Source organism: Mustela lutreola, chromosome 3 (assembly GCF_030435805.1).
Source record: "Mustela lutreola isolate mMusLut2 chromosome 3, mMusLut2.pri, whole genome shotgun sequence".
In the NCBI taxonomy this organism is placed as follows: Eukaryota; Metazoa; Chordata; class Mammalia; order Carnivora; family Mustelidae; genus Mustela; species Mustela lutreola.
The window spans coordinates 64,049,883-64,072,941 of record NC_081292.1 but is presented as its reverse complement, the minus strand read 5'-3'; the positions used below and the strand labels follow the sequence as shown (position 1 = coordinate 64,072,941).

Sequence of the window (23,059 nt, the reverse complement as noted above, 5' to 3'; positions counted from 1 at the left end):
ACATACAATACTGTTACAATGTCATTGATTATATTCCCTGTGCTGTGCCTTTTATTCCCATTACTTATTCATCCCATAACTGATAACTTGTACTTCCCACTCTCCTTCACTCATTTTGCCCATTACCTCACCTCTCCCCCTTTTAGGAGTCATCAGTTTGTTCTTTGTATTTATAGGTCTGATTCTTCTTTTTGCATGTTTATTCATTTGTTTTGTTTTTTGGATCCCACATATAAGTAAAATCATATGGTATTTGTCTTTCTATGTCTGACTTATTTCACTTAGCATAATACCTGTTAGGTCCATCTGTGTTTTGCAAATGGCAAGATCAAAGGCTTAATCTGGGAAAAGATACTAGAAGAGTCCGCAAACTCTGCTACCTTTTGGAGCCAATCTAAATAAGTATTAAAAGCAGGTATTTGTTGCAGAACTCAGAGTTTTACTTTTATCATGATATCATGCTGTTGGGGTATCCATTTTCCCTTATTTGTTCATAAATACGACTTATATTTCATTCACAGGAATCTCAAGAGTTTGCAAATGAAAGGCATTGAAGGTAAAGGTTAAGGTACTTTTTGTCATTGCCTGTGTTGCCTCTATCAACAATGTAAAGAATGTTTAGAATGTTTCTGTGTGTGGCCTAGACACTCTGGCTCTATTGTGATGTTTCTGTAAAAAAACAAAGAATCACCAAACTACAATAACCCACAAAAAAATAAAGATTGAAAGCTAAGGTTCAGGTTTTACCCTTCCAAAGAATTTATTCTCAGATGGATATCACATTTGAATTTAGCACAAACAAGTGGATGCAGAAACTTTGGAAGAGATCCCATAGATTTTTTTTCTGGTTGTTTTGTAACTGCCATTCAGGAGCATAAAGTTTTCTTCTCTTCTGAGTAGTGATCTTGCATTTTAGGTATCAAATTATAAATCTTTTCAGAGTCACACTCAGCTGATGCTGAATTGATTTCTGTTGGAAATAGGTTCAGGAAACCATCAGATCATCTCATGAGAATCAGAATATAATAAAAATATTAAAGTCATTACAACTGAAGATTCTAAAAAAGAAATCCTCACATGTAGGGTAAATAAGATTTAAATGCATGTCTTCTTCACATCAACACACATTCATTCTGTAAAAATACTCTAGAGACTCATAATTGAATGCTTATTTAAAATGAAGTGATAACTGGGTATTTACCCCAAAATATGTATGTATTGATAAATGTAGTGAAAAGAAAGGCCATCTGTACCCCAATGTTCATGGCAGCAATTGCCACAGTCACCAAACTGTGGAAAGAGCCAAGATGCCCTTCAACAGACAGATGGATAAAGAAGATGTGGTTCATATATACTAGGGAATATTATGCCTCCATCAGAAAGGAAGAATACCCAACTTTTCTATCAACATGGTTGGGACTGGAGGAGATTATGCTGAGTGGACTAAGTCAAGCAGAGAGAGTCAAGTATCATATAGTTTCACTTACTTGTGGAGCATAAGGAATAACACAGAGGACATTGAGAGAAGGAGAGGAGAAGTGAGTTGGGGGAAATCAGAAGGGGAGACAAACCATGAGAGACTGTGGACTTTAAGAAACAAACAGGGTTTTGGAGAGGAAGAGAGTGGGGTGTTGAGAGAACCTGGTGGTGGGTATTAAGGAGGGCTCATATCGAGTGGAGCACTGGGTGTGATGCATAAATAATGAATCCTGGAACACTGAAAAAATAAAATAAAATTTATAAAAATAAATAAATAAAATGCAGTGATAGCATTTTCAACAAAGTATACTCTGAATTATGGAAAGAAATGAGAAAACATCTTTTTGTAGGGAATAGGAGGAGCTCATAGATATTCTAATCCCATGATTTGTCTCAGAATAACAGCTTCTTGGTCAGCCACACTACCTTTATAAAAATGTGTTGTCTTCTTATTCCAAGTTTCCAAATGGTGGACTGAATCACACTTTGAAATGTTGCTCTTCTTACCAAACATACTGAACAAATCTTAATAGGTTCCAATGAAGGAGTTAAAAGAAGACTTTTGTGGTAAGAGAATAAAGGTAGTTATTTTAAAGAGTTACAAAATAGGGCACATAAAATTCTCAGTGATTTTTGGATGGGAAATACTTTTCCACCCATTTTCACATAAAAATCTCTACACCACAGTATTATAATACACCAAGGAGGAGAAAATCACGCATATTCTTTTAGAATATATTCACGTGCTCTGGGGATATAATTTTCCACTTTTTTGAAGTCAAATAAGGGAAAAATAGATTATTACTGGATACTTCTTTCCTAAATGATGGCCAAATAATGAATGACAAGCACTGGGATTATCACCATGGTCTTTCCGCATCTTTCCAAGCCAGATCTGGCCCACCAAAATGGAATGTCCCCTTCATGATTTCTTTCTTTTTTCTTTCTTTCTTTCTTCCTTCCTTTCTTCCTCCCTCCCTACCCACCTACCTACCTACCTACCTATTTCTTTCTTTCTTTCTTTCCAAGGGGATTTGTTTCTTCTTTTTGCATTTTCTATTAACATGTAAACAAATGTCTATAAAATTTTGGTTTTAAGGGGTCCATCTTCTATTTTTTTTTAAAGATTTTATTTACTCATTTGACAGAGAGAGATACACTCAGAGAGAGAATGAGCAGAGGGCGAAGCAGGCTCCCCAATGAGCCAGGAGCCTGACATGGGGCTCGATCCCAGGACCCCGGGATCATGACCTGAGCTGAAGGCAGACTTTAATCATCTGAACCACCCAGGTGCCCCTTAAGGGGTCCATCTTCTAAAATGGTATGCCCAGGACTCTTATCGTGCTAAAATTCTTTACTTTATGCACCTTCTTTGCATTCATCTAGAAGTGAAATATTTTTTTTTGAAATTTTAATATAATTTTTTATTTTTTATAAACATATATTTTTATCCCCAGGGGTACAGGTCTGTGAATCACCAGAAGTGAAATATTTAAAAAGAAAATTAAAAGAAACACTGAGGTATAATAGAATAAGAACTCGGTACTTGGTAAACTGAAGACAAAGGAAGAAAGGAAGAAGCAGAGAGGACAGAATTTTCTTTAAATGAATGCATAAGGGGAACTGAAACTGAATTTTTAAAAACTGGTTGCTGTATGTTGTTTTAGTAAGGGGATATATTTGGAATGTCATTGCCACAAGTACAAAGGAATTTTTCTATTTCATTGGAGAGAGAGAGCACATACTATTTCTCTAAGTTGCAAAGCTCTCTTTTAAAGGATAGAGTTCTAATGGATAATCCTTTATCTTTGTACAACAAAAGGATGGAGGTGAAAGTGAGGTGTCAAACATATACTATTAATATAAAAACCAACACATTTTTAAAAAACATTAAGTCTGTAGGCAGTTTAGAATAATCTGGTAAAAGAAATGTTTTAGAAATTCAGCTTCATGTGTAATAGAATATATGCCCCTAAAAGAAATTCTGGGGGGCCCTGAAGAGCTCAGTCAGTTAAGTGTCTGATTCTTGGTTTCAGTTCAAGTCATGATCTCAGGGTCCTGGGATTGAACTCTGTGCTCAGCAGCCAATCTGCTTGTCCCTCTCCACCTGCTCCTCCCCCTGATCTCTCTCTCTCATGAATAAATAAATAAAATCTTTAAAAAAATAAAAAAGAAATTTTTCTGGAAGGTCAGGGGCTTTTTAAAATCAAATAAATAAGGGAGGGCTAACTGCAAAATTGTGTTTATGTACTACGGACCGTCTACGACCTTGAATACAACTGTGACATTTCTATCTCTGGAGTCCTACTATCCAGTGTCACCTCACAACATCAGCAATTCAGTGGGGCCTCCTCTTTCTGTTGTTGATCATAAGAACTGCAGATCTGATTCCAGAAGTCCATGTGGCTCTGACAGAATAAAATTGTGTAAACCAGAAAGAGTCCCCAAAATCTATAGAATTTAAAAACTTACCTCATTTTAGCTAACCAACCACCACTTAACAGAAAATAAAGCTTTTATCATTTTTTGTTTGAGACAGGCAAGAAATGAATATGCCTGGCTAATAATCTGTTATGGTTTATCAACCCATTATCCTTCTATGGTCCTAGCTATATACCAGGAGCAATAGGGCAATGGTCTTCCTCCCTCTCTTGTTGTCTCCTTCCCTCCTTCTCTCTTACTTCTTCTCTTTTTCCTTCTTTCCTCCCTTCCTTCCCTCCTCCCTTCCTTCCTTCCTATTTTTCTTCCTACCTTCTTCCCTTTGAACCTTTTTATACTGGTGTGCCTGGTGGCATAGTTTGTTGAGCATCGGACTCTTGGTTTCAGCTCAGGTCATGATCTCAGGATTGTGGAATTGAGGCCCATACCAGGCTCTGCATTTGGACTGAATTCTGCTTGACATTCTCTCTCCCTTTCCCCTCGGCCCTTCCCCTCCAAGCTCTCTCTCTTTCTCACTGTCTGAAATGAATAGATAAATCCTCATGACTTAAAAAAATAAGTGGTTTTTTTTCTTTTACCAATAGACTATATTTTTTTAATTGTATTTCAAAAAAATTATTAAAATCATATTTCAATAAAGGAAACATAGAACGTGAAGTAGTTTAGGCTGGAGTTTAGAGAGCCCAGACCTTCATTTCCCTTACAAATAACCTTATAAGATATACCAGAAAAAAAAAAAAAAAATGGAAGTCCTACACTAAGAAAGCATACAGGGTAGTCAAAGAAGTACAATGAACATACATACAGCAATTACATGATGTACAACACATAAAATGTGCTAAATTAGTCCATCCAGACTGGGCCATTTGCACAGGAGTGTGTTGGAATCTCTCACCCATGTTGGTATTTTGTCACATCCTTCATGGTAAAGTTGTTTGGGTTACCTACCAACTTAAAGGTGTAAATTTCCAGCAGAACCTTTTGAAATATTTAAGAACTCAGAGGAGGGAGCAACAGCATCTTCCTGGTGACTGAAGAGAAAAACCATGAATATCACTGGGCACAACAGAATATTCTAGCCAAGTAGACACTGCTGGGACTGGAGTTCCCGGGGATAAAGTGGGATGAAAGATATCTGTTGCTTTGAAAATGTTATTTCATGTGAACTAAGGTCTCTTTTACCTTATTTCTTGGAATGCTCTGTTTCATATGACTTATTCAACAAAGAAGTATGACTTCACATTAATTTGATAGTTGAGTTGCTCTTAGATTTCTGGCAGAAAATGTTTGTCCGTTCCTTATAACTTTTTATCTAACTTTTATCAGCAAAGGACCTGAATATCCACATGATTTTGAGAACCAAAGAATAAAAATGATTATTTCTAAGTGCTTTGTACACTTTCACTTAAGAACTTACCAAATTTTTAACATATGCTTGTTTTCCATCACTGTCTTTGACCACATGACTAGGAAAGCAGATAGAGATGTAGAAATTTCATGAACTTAATGAAAATATTTCTTAATGGAAATATTTCTCAATGTTGAGTCTGATTATATTACAGTAATATGACAAATAATCTATTTCCCCAACAATTTGTTCTTGGGCTGAACCCATAAGATTATTTAAAAGTGTCTGTTCATTATAGTCATGGGTACTAGGTACAGATAGTTTCCACCCTCCCTCCATTATTATCTGACATAAGAATCATAGAGGTGTTTCTTCCTCTTCTCTTTCTTGTTATCAGTTGTAAGCTTACAATATTTAATGCAAAGGTGAAACTAACTGGTACCAGTATAAAGTTGGTATTCTAGGATAGTTTTAAGCATATCTCAGATTCCTGGGTTGACCAGCCTTGAGAGAATATTTAGTGATGTTAACTGGTTCTTTCAATGCAACTTTGTAAATATTCTGTCTTCAAAGGAGGAAACTCAAAAAAAAAAAAAAAAGTTTCTTTTGTTCTAAATGATCAGTGCACATGAACAACAGAAATATTTTTTTGAATACTATAAAACTGCTTGATGTCCAAGACTCATTTTTTTAAATGATTTATCTGAGACTGAGGGGGTTAGTTTGCCCAAACAACGGATAAATAGTGGGGCTGGGATTCAAATTCAGGCCTGCCTCCACTATTAATACATGATTTAAACCCTATCTGTCCAAGGGTCTAAAGCCATTTTCTAAACTGCTTTTCTATCATAAAATTTCTGGAGTCAGAATTAGAAATCAAGTTTTTAGGAATATACTTTAACTAAACTTCCAAAATCACTAGCCTAATATTATTCAAAATATTGACTTACTATCCTTTGAAAGTCTTTAGCATCTTAGGTTATATCTATCTACTTTGCCCCCAATATTTGTTGTTGTGCTTTCTCTTTTTTCCTTGGATTGTCTCACCATGAGATTGGCAAGTTTGCTTGTCTTTGTAAGGAATCCACTTTGGGCTTTGTTCATTCTCTCTTTTATGTCTTTTCTCTCTACTTCATGAATGTCTTTTCTACCCATTATTATTTGTTCCTTCTATATTCTTTGGGAATGTTTTGCTATGCTTTTTGTTTGTTTGTTTACCTGCTTGAATTTTATTTTCTCCTATATGCAATTAAGACTGAGTGCATTTCTTTCACATTGTTTCAGCTATATTGGCATAATGGCATATGCTTTCATTAGATCTGGTTTGCTCATTACTGTTCAAATCTTTCTTGATAATTTTTAACTTTTTTTTTTCTTTTTCAACTACTAGAAGAGGAATGTTATATTTCACCACATTGTCTATTCCTCTAAATAGTTCTATTAATTTTTCCTACAGAGGTTTGGAAACCATGTTATTAGAGCCTTAATATATAAATAATAACTCTTCCTGGTATATTTAACTCGTTTTTCTTACGAAGTGATTTCTTTTACTTTATTAATGCCTTTCACATTAATGTTTTCTTGGTCTAATATGCATACTATTCCTCTAGTATACTTCTAATTCATATTTTTGTGGTATATTTTTCCAACACTTTTTAGTCCTCTGAATATGGCTGTGAGACATGTCCCTTATGAACAGCATATAGTCAGATTTTTAAAATATTAGGTTTGTGTTCTTTTACTTTGATTATTTAGCTCATTCACATATATTACATAACAATCGTCCATTAAATATATAATTCTTATACTTAATTTTACCTATTAATATTTTTTCCACTGACGAACTCATTTATTACAGAGTTTCCCAATGGTCAAATGAATGTACTTATCAGAAGTAGAAAGAAATTTATGTGTTTCTGTTAATATGATAATAAGTAAATATGGTCTATTCCTTGCTCCTAGTGTGATGGGATGGGATGAGCAACATAATGGTAACAAGATGATGCCATAATACCACAGAGCAATGTCACCATTTCTAAGTTGCATGTTGTTAAAGAATAATTATGTGCTTTGGTGAGTGCTGTGAAGTGTGTAAACCTGGTGATTCACAGACCTGTACCCCTGGGGATAAAAATATATGTTTATAAAAAATAAAAAATTTAAAAAAAAAGAATAATTAAAAACAGAGGAAATGGAGCCTGCAAGCCAGGACTACACCTTCAAGAATGGCAGTGGGAAAATGGGAAATAATAAGAGAATGGGGCAAATGCTTGGGAAGGAGGTATGTCTGTGAGAAAGACTTTTATTTTTTTTTAAGATGTATTTATTTATCTATTTGACAGAGATCACAAATAGGCAGAGAGGCAGGCAGAGAGAGGAAGGGAAGCAGGCTTCCTGCTGAGCAGAGAGCCCGATGCGGGACTCGATCCCAGGACCCTGGGATCATGACCTGAGCCGAAGGCAGAAGCTGTAATCCACTGAGCCATCCAGGCACCCCGAGAAAGACTTTTATAGGTTGAGAAGGAATAGAGAACCTGAGATCAGTACATCATTAATGATGCAGTTAGGTGCTGGTGGATTTGGGGGCTGGTGAATCAAGTACATAAGTGGAGGGATTTACTTGGGAAAGAAGAGTCATTAACACAGTGACCACATTATGGACAAAGAAAGGGATAATAGACAAAATTTGGAATATTACTGGATTTCTTATTAGGGGTACCTGGGTGGCACCATTGGTTAAGCCTCTGACACTTGCTTTCAGTTCATATCATGATCCCAGGGTCATGAATTGAGCCTCATGTTGCTCTGTGCTCAGAGTCTGCTTGTGATTCTCTCTCTCCCTTTCCATCTTCCTTTCCTGCAGTATTCTCTTTCTCTCAAATGAGTAATTTTTTTAAAGATTTTATTTATTTGTTTGACAGTAGGCAGAGAGGCAGGCAGAGAGAGAGGAAGGGAAGCAGGCTCCCTGCTGAGCAGAAAGCCCAATGCAGGGCTCGACCCCAGGACCCTGAGATCATGACCTGAGCCGAAGGCAGAGGCTTAACCCACTGAGCCACCCAAGCACCCCTCAAAAGAATAAATTTTTTAAAAAGTAAAATACATTATTGGATGTGATGGGATAGTTGCCAGAAGTTGCATATTCTAGTTTTCTTGAATGACAGATAGAAAATATTTTTTCTTTTCCCTCATTCCCTTATTTGACTGATTTTTCTGGGCCACCACAGGTGCCTCTTTCACACCATTACTGCCAACTGGAGTAGAAGTCTAGGTTCTCTATATAACCTCCTCTGACATCTGAAGTGGGTAGGTGGATAGGTTCCTCATTCCCATTTGGGTGGTGAGTATACCTGCTCCCAAATTAGTTTCCATTCACACCACAGTTGGGATTACCATTTTACCATTAAGCAATGTAAAAGGGCCGACTTCTTCACCAGGCTTCCTCTGATACCACTTCAGCAATGAGAGGAGTCTAGGGAGTCTAGGCTCCTCTTGTGGTCTTCACTGACACTGCAGGGTCGGTCAGGGGACATGTGTTACAAGCCAGCAGAGATCAAAGTCCCAGCTCCTTGTGAGTGGTAGTGTGCATCATTACAGTCTTTCAAGGATGGAGTCTAGATTATCCACTTTTTGCTAATGGTGGTGGGGTGGGCTACAATTTTTCTTTCATGTTTCATTGGGGTAACAACATTATTGTCTATAAGTTTTTTGTCTTGTTAGGCTCCTAATGTCCCCCCTTTTCTTCATTTGGATGGAGAGAGCAGAAATTTTTTTTCTTTTTTGGTCTGCACCTGCTGATATTTAATGGGGGTCTGCTTCTTCATCATCAAGTCTGGCATATATAAGGCAAACAAACAAACCACAAAAAAACACTCAGAGAACTCATCATTTGTCATTTCTTGGGTCCTAAGTTTCCTAGATGATCTACCTTCTCTCCATCTTTCAGAATCTTATAATGCTTGTTTTAAATATAACGTATGTGATTTTTAGTCCTATTAGCAAAATAAGGGAAAGTAATTTGATCCATTTTCCCAGAAACATAAGTCTCTAATATTAAGTATTAATATTTTAATTTTAAAAATTATCTTTCATTCTTATTCATATCTACTCCTTCCCTCTTTCCTTCTTCCTCTTTTGCTTCCACCTTTTTTTTCCTTTCTTTCTGACATAATTTCTTGCTCCATAATTTCTAATTTTTCTTTTCCCTCTTAAACAGAGAAAAGATCTTTGTTTTATACTCTTTATTTGATAATTCCAATATTTGAAATTTTTGTGGATTTAGTTTTACAATTTCTCAATAATGTTGCATCAGTCCCTTTAGTTGTTAGCTAACATTCACTATCAACCAGTCATTCTTGGGGAAAATTGTTTGTGGAACACATTTAGGCCTGACATAAAAAAATGTTTTCTTTTAAAGAGAATTCACATTTGTTTCTTCCAAGTACCTTGGGAACACTACCAGTCTAGGTCCACTTTATAGAATATTCACAGTTTGAGGCTTATTGGATCCTTCAGTGATATAACTTTAAGACCCCAATCCACTTAAGAACTGAGTAGTGATGACCCTGTCTCGAAGATGTACTCTTCCTCTCATTCTCTTTCTTTGTCCAATTTGTTTTGCAGTCCTCCAGGAGAGGCAGTCAGAGTGGACTGCTTCTGATTCACTTCATCCTAATGCTGTTGTGCTTTGGGGGTTGGAATTTTGTGGATAGGATGATCACCTGAGATCGGTCCTCAGACCCCTATGCCCTGTGAGTGAATATAACAGCAGCTCCGGTTCTACCAGGCAACAATGCCCTCAGGGCAAAAGTTACCTTGGATACTCATTATCTTTCTGGGTCCAAACCTTCATTTAACTTTTGGAATGATAGTCCTCACAATTTTGTCAGGGCTTCCATGATTTTCAGAAGAGGTGAAAAAAAATTTTAATAATTTTTAACAGCATAGTAGGTCTGAATAGCCTGTATTTTTCTCAGACATGGAAATCTTAAATAAAAGATTAGCAAATTTATTCCAAGACTGAAAAAGTAATACAGCCTATATAATAAGCTATACTTCAGGATGCAAGATCTGTTTAATAATTAGAACCCTAATGATAACATTTAAGCCATTAATAAACTAATATACAAAGACTGAATTATCTGCATAGATAACAAAATGAAGTTTAATAAAACTCAGTAAAAATTTCTGTTAAAATAAAATATATTAAAACCCTCTAAGTAAACCAGGAATGGAAGAATGATTTCCTCATAAGATAAAAAATTTATTTCTAAAATCTTTAGCTAAAATCATAACTTAATAGTATAACACTAAAGTCATTTCTCAATCTCAAAAGTAAAACAAAAATTCCTCTAGGCCATTATTATGCAATTTTTTTCTAGCAATTTTTTTTTTATTTTTTATAAACATATATTTTTATCCCCCGGAGTACAGGTCTGTGATCTAGCAATTTTAAGCAAATCAATCACATAAGAAGTCTTTACTATTAAAAAAGAAGCAAAACTTTTATTATTTACAAGTTTAAGACATTAGATATAATAAAATAAGAAATGTCTATTTATAATAAATATGTAAACATCTGTTTTAATACATGCAGCAGAATCCAGTTAGAAAATACATTAGAAAGAAAAAAATGCCAATCAGAATAATAAGAAATATATAAAATATGTAAGAGTAAGTATAAGAAAAATTGTACAGGACTTATATGATTAAAATAATCAAACTCTTATTAAGGAATATAAGAAAGCATGAATAAATTAGAAGATATATCAACTTTCCAAATAGGAAGACTTAAAATGGTAAAATCAATATTACTCTCCAAATGACATATATATTTAAGTCAATCCTAAACAAAATTTTATTCTGGTTAGCTTAAGACTGTGGCAATATTATTAAATTTTCATCTGAAAAAAACTCATAAAAATAGCAAAAACAATTTATATGCAGGTTATCACTGGCGGCTGAAAGAGACTCTTTTCTGCTCCTTGGAGTCATGATGTTCTATATTATTCAAGGGCCACAGAATGTGACTGTGATGCTGACATCAACACAGGTCAATGGACATAGTCACTAAAGTGTTTAAAATAATTTAGTATGTACAAGAAATGAGCACTTCAGGTCAGTAACAAAAAAATGAATTATTTCACTAATAGTGTTGGAATAATTAATTCATTTTTAGGAAAGAAATAAAGTATTTTTTGTTATCATACAGCAAAACAAATTATAAATGCATGAAGATTTAAATCTAATTTCAACTTCAGTGGTTAAGATTAAATCACAAAAGTGTTGGGAAAGCCAAAGAATATTGATATTATCTTAAACTTAACAAATATAAGTATAAATCCAAAAATAAAACCTTGAAGAAATATTGATAGATTTGAGTACTTAAAAAAAAAAATTAAGAAAAAAATTTAAACACCCTGGAGAAAGCAGGAAATAAAAGGGTTTGTAATACAGTAGTAGATAATTTATTAGTTACTGTATTAGTTATTCTTCAGGCTGCTATAACAAAATAGCACAGACCAAATTGCTTACAAAACAGATACTTATATTCTCACAGTTCTTGAGACTGGAAGTCCAAGATCAAGATGGCGTCAGTTTTGGTTTCTCTCTCTTTTGCTTGTGGATGCCACCTTCTCACTGTGTCCTCCTAAGGCCTGTTCTCTGTGCAATGCATTCCAGCATTCCTAGTATCTTTCCTTCCTGTAAGGATACCAGTCCTTCTGGATTAAGGCCCTAACCTTCTGACCTCATATAACTTTAATTACTTCTTTAGGTCCTCTCTCCAAAAACAGTCCGCTGGAGGGAGGTCTTCAATATATAATTATGGGAGACAAAATTCATTCCGTAAGAGTTGCCATCTATATAAATGATAAGTTCCTCAAATCAATATATGAAAACAATACACAAGTGGACAAAGAGGAAAAAAATGCAGAATCTACTAGAAGAAGTACAAGTGTTCAATTAACTGAGGAAAATGATTCAACTAGCTTGTAATCAAAACATGGCTTACTAAACTGCCAACACAGACCATGTTATTTGCCTGTAAAAATTGGTGAAGATTATAATAAAGTATAAATAGTTATCAATTAGTAAAGCCAGAGGGAAAAGAACTTTTTAGGCTCCATGACTGAACATAAGAATCCGTTAACTCAGAGTCAAAACTATCTCTATATTTTGGAATAAATGTCCAAATAATTAACAAAAATTTTCATTTTAGAGCTAAATATTAAGTATTGAATCGACAGTACATTATATAGTTTACAACCAAATTTGGAATTCAAAATGTCAAACTTGGCTTATATAAACTTAAAAAACATATTTATATGATTAAATATGACTAAAAGATCCAAGATAATTTCTCTTTATTATTCTTTTAAAATTTTATTTATTTGAGAGAGACAGAGAGAACACAAGCAAGGAGGGGCAGATGAAGAGGGAGAAGCAGGCGCCCGGCTGAACAGGGGGTTCAATGTGAGGCTCAATCCCAGGACCCTGGGATTATGACCTAAACCAAAGACAGGTGCTTAACTTACTGAACCTCCCAGGCACTCCAATAATTTATTTTTTTAAAAAGTCTGCTTAAAGTACAGGACACTGAAATGTAGGAGTGCCTTCATCCCATTGTATGAAGGAATTTCATTTGACTTACTTGTAAGTAAGTGAAGAAAATACATGAAATGTTATCTAAAACTTGTTCATAATTCTGATTGTGGTAAAAAGGATGAGACATATGGGGCATGTGGGTGGCTCAGGTCATGATCCCAGGGTCCTGGGATCAAGCCCTGCATCAGGCTCTATGCTCCGTGGAGAGCTTGCTTCCTCCTCCTCTAGCTCTGCCTGCCTCCCTGCCTTCTTGTGATCTCTGTCTGTCAAATAAATAAAATACTCAAGGGTGTATAACAGTCCGTGGAAAACTGAATCAACATAGAGGAACAGTGAAAGTGAAGAAATGATAAGTAACAAATGGTTATGGTGATTTAAACCTAAAAAACATAGGAACTTTTAAGTCCCATAACAAAGAAGCCTGCAATACTTCTAATTTAAGGAATATAATGAACCCATGAATATTGTGCTGAATTAAAAGCTATTGAGTCGAGAGTCAGTGGAACTGCAAAGGATTGTGGCCTACATTCTTCTTGCAAGATGCTGATCTAATCTGACTCCCCTGGACTCCCATTAGGAGAGTTAATTGCTAGGGAATGAAACAATAGTTTCCAAGTATAAATATTTGTATAGAAAATATTAGGGAGTATCATTCTAGTTCTTATCATCCTTTGAGATTAGTTTATTGGCACCATACACTGTGAATGATGCATTCATATTTATGTCATGAAAACCAAAGAACCTGCAAATTTGAGATAAATTGTTCCTTTAAAAGTAAGCTTTTGAGATTACATATTTGATTAATGATATAGTCATCTTTTTAAATGTCCTAAGAAATCATAAAGTGGGTGACTCAAGTTGATCTTTTAGAAATACCCATAGAGAAACAAAATACAGTAATTGGCAGAAATTAATTTCTGTTTTTAGGCAATTGAAAGTATTGAGATGAAATTAGACTGTCATCAGACTGGACATGTGGAGGATCCTTGGAATTCCCAAATAATATCATCTAAATTATAAAGACTTTGTTTGTAACAATAGCTCTTTTTTATATCATTTTATTAGATAGTTAATTATCCAGAGATGCACCTATGATATTTATTGTAAGCCTAGCATATATTCAAATACTTAAACTCTAAAAATGGATTAATGTCCATAGAATAATTGCTCCTAACCAAGTCCTTAATTGGGATAATACTTGCTGTTTGTCAGCTCTAAATCATCTTTTAACTCCAAGCAGCAGGCTCCTTAGTTGATGACAGTCATTATGTAAGAAATAATGTTTTGGAATTTCACAATGTATGCAAGATTCAGATATTTTCATTTTTGCACAGGACTACCTTAGTTAATATCTTTAGAGAAACAGAGTTCTGAAGCAGACAGAATGTTTAATTTAAGTTAATAAGTTATTAATTTTCAGAATAGAACAACAAATAGAGTCCTAATTAATGAATTTGATAATGCAAGGCAATTTGCTATTGAGGACATGACTAACCACATTTATAAAATAGTTGTATAACAGAGAGTTAGCAGTCAAGGACAGAAGACAGCCCCTAACATATATTCATCCGGAAGTCATTTATACTCTTTTATAGAGGAAAGTTAGTGTTTGGCTTCAGATACTGTCTTAATTCAAACTACATTATGTGTAAAGTTGGGTCTCTGCCAAGAAATATACCCTGTGAAATGTGCACATCCTTGTAGAAACTCAAGTGCATATGCCTAATTCATGCATGTGTATAACTGAATAAACTAAAGTCTACTATTCAAAGGAAAAAAAATGTTTACAACTGACATTAAGACATTATCACATGGATTAATTATTTTTCTAAAATTACTTTGCTTTAAGTTTATATATTCATATTATATTAATTTGTCTTACAGGCCTTCCTAGCACCTGCATAAATGACCCAGATAACGATTTTATCAAACCTTCAACCTAAAAAATATTACATTCACCCTCACCATTAGGCATTCATTACTTTGAATTGAGTTTGTGATCCTCATTGAAATGCACACATCTCTGAAGGAAGTTACATATATATGATGTTAATCTCAGTAACATTTCATTATTCATCCTTTAGCAGAGTAGTTCAAGTTCACTGAAAAAAGGTTTTAATGTATCTGAAGGAAGAAGGAAAAATCTGGAGTTTGGAACTAAGATCAGTTCTGGTTGGAGAGGCATAGTTAAATGGAAGACATTCAAAACATTGAGTAAGGGACGAGAGGAAGAGGGTCAGCACAGAGAAAAATAGGATAACATTGAATTTCAGTAACAACATGTCTAATTCATACTCTTAACTTTTCTCCTGGTGAGCTCTGTGCACAAAAATCAGATATTCTACCACGTCCTGGACAAATTTGGATATATGTGGTTCCAATCTTACGAACACACTATCTAAAACTGATTTATGGGTCAGTTATTTAGAATCTAGAAAACACTTTCCTAGAAAAACTGTGCTTTAACTTATGGATAGGATCCTGGTCCAGCCCTGAAATTCTGTTTGAACAATGTAGACACAGAGTAACTGTTAGCTATCTATTGCTTCAGAAATGACCACCCCAAAATTTATTAAGAAAATATGTTTCTTTATTGTTTCTCACAATTCTATGAGTCAGCTGGTTTTTCTTTTCATGTGGTGTTATATTGGGCTACAGGTATCTGGGGGCTAAATTGATGGAAATGTCCAAAGTGGACACTCACATAGCTGGCAATTGATGCTGGCTCTTGGCTGGGAGTTGAGCTGGCTAACAACCAAAGCACTTACATGCCTTCTCATTAGATTTGGCCTTCTTATTACATGGCTATTGGTTCAAAGAGGGAACATCCCAGGAGCAAGAGTGCCAAAAGACAAAAAGGAGAAGCTGCCAGGCCATTATGGGTTACACCCAAAGCTGACAAAGCATCACTTCAGCCATATTCTATCAGGCAAAATAGCCACAGAGCCCACTAAGATTCAAGGGGGTAGAGAAATAAACTCTTATCTTTTGGGAGTAGGGTAAAGTCACATTTCAACAGAGGTTATGGGATTAAAGTCATTTTTGTGGCCATCTTTGAAAGTACAATCTACTAATACCACAATCTACTAATACCACAAAGTGAATTTATCATGGTGTAAGGAGATAGCCATGATGCCTTGTACTGATTGAGGACTTCAAGGCTTCACACCCACCTCTACTTCATCTTTGTAAGTTTTAGTAGCCTCTTCTAAAACACGAGATGTTATAATAATACAAAAACTGCTTATTGAAGTGGTTTCTACTTATTTCTTTATTTAATATAAATGATTGCTCTCTAAAGAAAGGCCTTTTATTTTTCCTATTTTAGGGTTAGAAAACTGAAATTAAAAGAGATTAAAGAACTCTCTCAAAGTTACGAGATGAATCAGTGACAAAACTATGATTCTTCAGTATTCTCACAAGGATTAAATAAGGTAATATATGTAATTGTAGAAAGAATGTTCATATCTTCAACATTACATATAACTATTCATAATGTTGCTTTAAAATGAAACACATTTTAATTATGAGTTATTTCAAACATGCAGAAGACTTTAGGAAGCAATAGAACAGATATAAAGAGAACTACTATATGTATATCGTTTAGTAATTATCTGACACACTAGGGCTCAGTAAACTACAGCTGTCATTGTTACTGTTATAAACAGTCTTCCATTTAAATGAAAATTATGCTGCTTAATATACCACGAAGTTTGAAGTCATTTTTGAATCACAAAAGAAAATTTCCTCCTGGTTTTAGCACCTTTCTCCACCACATTCTCTGAAACTTCACAGTGTGGCAAGAACTTCTATTTTTTACTCTTTGACTGAGAGATGCACTTTCTCCATGATTTAAAATGTCTACCTTGTATGTGTTCGATACTAGAACTATTTTGAAGGGGCACCTGGGTGGCTTAGTACAGTTGAACATCTGACTCTTGATTTCAGCTCAGGTCATGATGTCAGGATGATGTGATCAAACCCTGTGTCAGGCTCTGTTCTGGGAGTGGTCTACTTAAGATTATCACTCTTTCTCTGTGCCACTCCCCTCCATGCTTGCTCTCTCCCTCTCTCTCAAAACAAACACACACCCTGATTTGGAGAATACGGTGAATAAAATTGTTCTTTAGGCAGTCCCAAGAAACAAGAGAAACCCTATTCTAAGTGGGATACATGGGAGACAAAGGAATTAGTGAAGAAATACATTATAGGCTCTCTCACTCTCTGAAAGTAGAGCATTTCTATTAAAACTTTTGTAAACTAAAATGGTGTAAAATGAAAAAGCAATTTCCATTAATTTATATGGAAAAAGCTTTGAGCATTCCCAGACCCCAAAATAACTATTCTTAGGCTTTTATGATACCTTAGACCACATCCTGCTAATGGATTCCAGAGCAAACCAGATAGAGCACAGAGGCTCACAGACACAATTCAAAATCCTGGAGGCTGGATTCTGAGACACTGAGTATAGTTACTGGGGAAGGAGCTTGGCGTGTCCACTCTTACTGCCCAGGGTGCACACTGCCTACATAACCTTGTTGAGCACTATTTTCTCTTTTTCCATAAAAGTGAAAATATTCCTCAGATTTCTTTCAGTTAACAAAAAGGGATACTAATGTAGGCAGGTCTTTTGTAAAAAGGAAGTGATAAAGGTGTACTTTTGAAGGGTGGGGAATACATGTATCCTCAAAATAAATAGACCAAGAGTTTTTAAAACTGGTTCCTTGCTAAGTTGAAGGAGATAAACTTTTGTACAATAATGGGGCTTTTTGTAGTCTCTCTATATTCAGGAGAAGCTAGAATGTACATCCCAGTTCACCAAGAAGAGTGTTATTCATCTTTGAGTATTATTGTACAACTTTTCACTAAAAAATGCCCCAATTTGGACATGAAATTACATGGTCAGCCCATGAAGATTTAGTCAGTGGAATTACAGTTCTTCCATTATCCAGTCAGAAACCTGAGTTTTGTTTATGTTCTCTTGGCTTTCATTCATTCATTCAGCAAGAAAGCAAACAAGCATCTACTCACTGCTTAGAATGTGGTATTCATTGTGCTTGGGACTAAGGATACAAAGATAAATAGAGCATAATTTCTCTTCCCAGGGAGCTAACACACTTGCAGGAAAAACAAGCATACAAATACATTATTAAAAGTAATGTATCATCAATGAAACAATAGACATGCACATATCACACTGTAAAAGAAAAATATGAGGCTATATCAAGGAAATCTTAGAAGAGGTAATTCTTGAATTAAGTCTTAAAAGATCACTGAGCCATGTGAGCTGAAGAAGGTCTATGGAGATCAGTGGAAGGAGCATCCTTAATAGTGGAAAGAACATCCTGGACATTGTATTTTCTATAACTTCATAACAAATTACCACAAACTTAGTACCCTTAAACAGAATACATTAATTCTGTAACAGTTTTCTGTAGATCTCAAGTCTGGGCACAGCATGGCTGCATTCTTTGCTCAGAGGCTGAAATTAAGGTGTTAATCACAGTACAGTTCTACCTGAGGCTTAGGCTCTTCTTTCAAGTTCACTGGTTGTTGGTAGAATTCATGTCCTTGCAGCTGTAAGACCAAGGGTCCCTGTTTTTTCCCAGCTATTGGCCAGAGACCACTCTCAGAAAAAACTAATGGCCAACCTCAAGTTCTTGCCCTGTGGCTGTTCATAGTTACAATGTTGTTTTCTTTCAGGAAAGGAAGTGTATGTCTCTGATTTCCTAGTCTGTGATCCACTGGATAAAATTCTCTGCTTGTAAAGGACTCATGTGATTGGGTCAACCTACCAGATCATCCCCCTATTTTAAGGTCAACTGATTTGAAATCTTAATTACACCCACAAAATCCCTCACAGCAGGAGCTACATTAGTTAGTGTTTGATTTATCACATAGAAGATGTGTGTACATCAGGGTAGGAATCAGAGTGGGTTGGGGGAATTAGAACTCTGGCTACCACAGAGGACACAAGGAACAGACTTAGAGAAATCACAAAGAATGGGTTGTGGGACCTTAGCATTTCAGACTTTCTCAGTGTTTGTCAAAGTGTGGTCTATAGCACTCTTGCTTAAGAATCACTTGCTATGCTTGTTAAAAACACAGATTACAATTTTAAATGTAGACTTCTGAAGAAGATGGCAGAATAGGAGGATCCTAAACTCACCTGTGAGTTTAGGTCCTGTAAATATACCTAGATAGCCTCCACTTCGGTGTAAATAATCTGGAAAACAGCCCAAAGGATAGACTCTTTACAGCTAAACATAGAGATGAGGTCACATCAAAAATGGTAGGAAGGGTGGAGATATGCGTGGGAACCAAGCTGACCCTTGAGACTATCTGCAGGAGGGAGGGCCACTGCAAACACAGAAAAGACATGGGAGACCCTTGCTGGGAAGACAAATACCCATAACATTCAGGTTTGAAAACTAGAAGGACTTAACATCATGAGTTTTTATAATCAGTGGGACTTAACAGCTGGAACATTAAAAATCCCATAGCTCTACTGTGGGAGAGCCAGACGGTGATAGGAGACTGAATCCCTGGCCTTCAAGAGACAGCATAACAAACAGCCCTACCAATATATAGCTTAGAAGCAGCAATTTGAAAAATGTCTGGGGTACATGGGAAGCTTTCTTGACTAATCTTAGAAAATGCACTGGAGGGGCAAGGTTCTCTGGAAGACTTCTTTAATAAAAAAGAGCTGGTGGGGACCATTTCCCTGTCCACCCCCAGCCTAGATACACAGACACCTGCAGGAACCAGTGCAACAGAAACAGTCACTATTTTTTGCTAACAGCACAGCCCACCCCTGGACCCACCCATTCCACCCCACTCTCGACAGATACCCAAAGCAGCACTGGGTCTCCTTCCACAGCTGACAGCACAAACCTTACTAATGCTGCCCCTGTGCATTCTCCTATGGAGTTGCACCCTCTAACCCAGCTGTGGCAGGAGTCCACCCAAAGCAGCACCACAATCATAGCAGTGTGTAAGCAGCCTTCACAGAAGTCAACATCACTCCAAAGTAACTCCTGTTCTGGGTAAAGGAGAAGAGAACCATATACACCAGTTTGAATAGAGCTCCAGCAGTGGGCTGAGGGCAGACACCTGGTCTGACTGTGGGCCCCAACCACCAGTAAAAACTTCTCTGGAGGGGCGCCTGGGTGGCTCAGTGGGTTAAGCCGCTGCCTTCGGCTCAGGTCATGATCTCAGGGTCCTGGGATCGAGTCCCGCATCGGGCTCTCTGCTCGGCAGGGAGCCTGCTTCCCTCTCTCTCTCTCTCTGCCTGCCTCTCCATCTACTTGTGATTTCTCTCTGTCAAATGAATAAATAAAATCTTAAAAAAAAAAAAAAAAACTTCTCTGGAAACGGAACATAGAAAGTGCCCTGCAGCTCAATGCCATCGTAGCTCTGGCAAGCTCCTGGTCTGACCCAACTCAAGCCCATTGCAGTCAGAGATTAGTCAATTAACAATACAGGAACCACATCCTGCCAACAACAGACAAATAGTCATTGTAGATGACTAAACTGAAGGCAAATATGGCTGAGCCATAGTAGTAGGGCCCATACAACACACATAGGAAACACCCTTCAAGTGCCAGGTTCTGTTGAACAGGACACTGCACTGTAGGGCACTATAGGATCCCTTCTTCATAAGGTCACTACTTTCAAGAGCAGAAGATATAGATGACTTTCATAACACATAGAAACAGACAGAGAGAGATAGATAAAATAAAGAGACAGAAGAGTATGTCACAAATGAAAGAATAGGACAAATCACAGCAAGAGAACTAAACAAAATAAAGATAAATAATGTGCCTTATAGAGAATTTAAAGTAATGATCATAAAGATTTCACTGGACTTGAGAAAAGAATGGAGGACTCAGTGAGACCCTCAGCAAAGAGAGAAAAAAAATAAAGACCCTGTCAGAAATAAAGATTTCAATAACGGAAATTTAAAAAACTTAAGAAATAGGTAGCAAACTAGAGTAGGCAAAAAGAATGGATTGGTAACATGAAAGACAGAGCAAGGGAAAGCAGTCAAGCTGAAATGGACAGAGAAGAAAGAATAATGATTTTAAATGACAATAGACTAAGGGAACTCAACAAAACCATCAAGAATAATAACATTTACATGATAGGGATCCCAGAAGGAGAAGAAGGGACAGAAAATGTATTTGAAGAAATAATAGCTGAAAAATTCCCAAATCTGGAGAAAGAAAAAGACATCCAGATTTAGGAAACATAAAAAGTCCCCAACAAAATCAATCCAAGTAGGCCCACACCAAGACTTCATAATTACTGAAGTAATTAAAACAGCAAAAAGTAGTGATAAAGAATTTTAAAAGCAAGAAGAGAAAAGAAAACAGGTACACACAAGGAAAACCTCATAATGTTATCAGCTGGTTTTTCAGCAGAAACTTAGCAAGGCAGAAGAGAGTGGCATGATGTATTCAAAGTACTAAAGAAAAAATCCTGCAACCGGGAATACTCTATCGATCAAGACTACCATCCAGCATAGAAGGTGATATAAATATATAAAATTTAATAATAGAAGGATAAATGAAATTTTCCAGGCAAACAAAAGTTAGAAGAATTCAATAACATGAAACCAGCTTTACAAGAAAAGTTCACTCAAAGTTAACTTTGAGTGGAATGGAAAGACTATAAACAGGAATAAGAAAAATAGGAAGCACAAAGCATTAAAATTAAGTATGTCTATAAAAATCAGTCAAGGGATTCACAAAATAAAAGGATGTAAAGTATGATTCCATGTAGCCAAAATGTGTGGGGGGAGGGGTAAAGAATGGGTTTGCACTTAAGCAACCATCAACTTCATTTAGACTGCTGCTTGAAGAAGAAGGTATATACAAAGCATATGCTAACCATACATCAAAACCAATAAATATGCAAAAAATAAAGAAAAAGGAATCCAAGTTTATCACTAAAGAAAGTCAGCAAACTGACAGAAGAGAACAAGAAAAGAGTGAAACAGAAAAGAACTGCAAAAACAACCATAAAGCAAGTAACAAAGTGATGATAAATATATACCTATCAGTAATTACTAAGTGGGCTAAAGACTTTAATAAAAAAACACGGGGCGGAGGAGTCAAGATGGCGGAGAAGTAGCAAGCTGAGACTGCATCAGCTAGCCGGAGATCAGCTAGATAGCTTATCTAAAGATTGCAAACACCTGAAAATCCATTGGCAGATCGAAGAGAAGAAGAACAGCAATTCTGGAAACAGAAAAACAACCACTTTCTGAAAGGTAGGACCGGCGGAGAAGTGAATCCAAAGCGACGGGAAGATAGACCCCGGGGGGAGGGGCCGGCTCCCGGCAAGCAGCGGAGTAACCGTGCACAAAATCAGGACTTTTAAAAGTCTGTTCTGCTGAGGGACATCGCTCCAGAGGCTAAACCGGGGCGAAACCCACGCGGGGTCAGCGTGGCCTCAGGTCCCGCAGGGTCACAGAAGGATCGGGGGTGTCTGAGTGTCGCAGAGCTTGCGGGTATTGGAACGGGAAAGCCGGCTACAGAGACAGAGCCGACAGTAAGCTCGCAGCTCGGGGTTACCTTGAACCGGTCGCAGGCTCGGTGAGCTCGGAGCGCGGCCGGAGGTCAGGCAGACGGGAGTAACTGGGCGCTGTTCTCTGAGGGCGCACTGAGGAGTGGGGCCCTGGGCTCTCGGCTCCTCCGGGCCGGAGACCAGGAGGCCGCCATTTGTATTCCCGTCCTCCGGAACTCTACGGAAAGCGCTCAGGTAACAAAAGCTCCTGAAAGCAAACCCGAGCGGATTACTCACCCCGGCCCCGGGTAAGGGCGGTGTAATTCCGCCTGGGGCAAAGACACTTGAGAATCACTACACCAGGCCCCTCCCCCAGAAGATAAACAAGAAATCCAGCCGAGACCAAGTTCACCTACCAAGGAGTGCGGTTTCAATACCAAGGAGAGCAGCAGAATTCCAGAGGAGGAGAAAGCCAAACACGGAACTCATGGCTTTTTTCCTGGGATTTTTTTTAGTCTTGCAGTTAATTTGATTTTTTCTTTTTCATTTTTTTTTTTTTTCTCGCCTTCGGGTAAAATTTTTTTTTTTAACTGTTACCTTTTTCTTTTTTAACGATTTTTTACTAGTTTATCTAATATATATATTTTTCTTTTTCACATTTTTCTTAGGTGTTTTCTTTTT

At 36.6% G+C, this 23,059-nt stretch overlaps 1 long non-coding RNA gene across 1 annotated transcript in view; it reads right to left on the bottom strand.

Annotated features, from left to right (window-relative positions):
* The window catches only part of LOC131826731 (uncharacterized), a 175,335-nt gene extending 152,491 nt beyond the window's left edge, over positions 1 to 22,844 (bottom strand). Inside the window, exon 1 of the long non-coding RNA XR_009351724.1 lies at positions 22,511 to 22,844. This is a non-coding gene — a long non-coding RNA (uncharacterized LOC131826731). The remainder of the gene's footprint in view (positions 1 to 22,510) is intronic.
* Between the last annotated feature and the right edge of the window lie 215 nt (positions 22,845 to 23,059).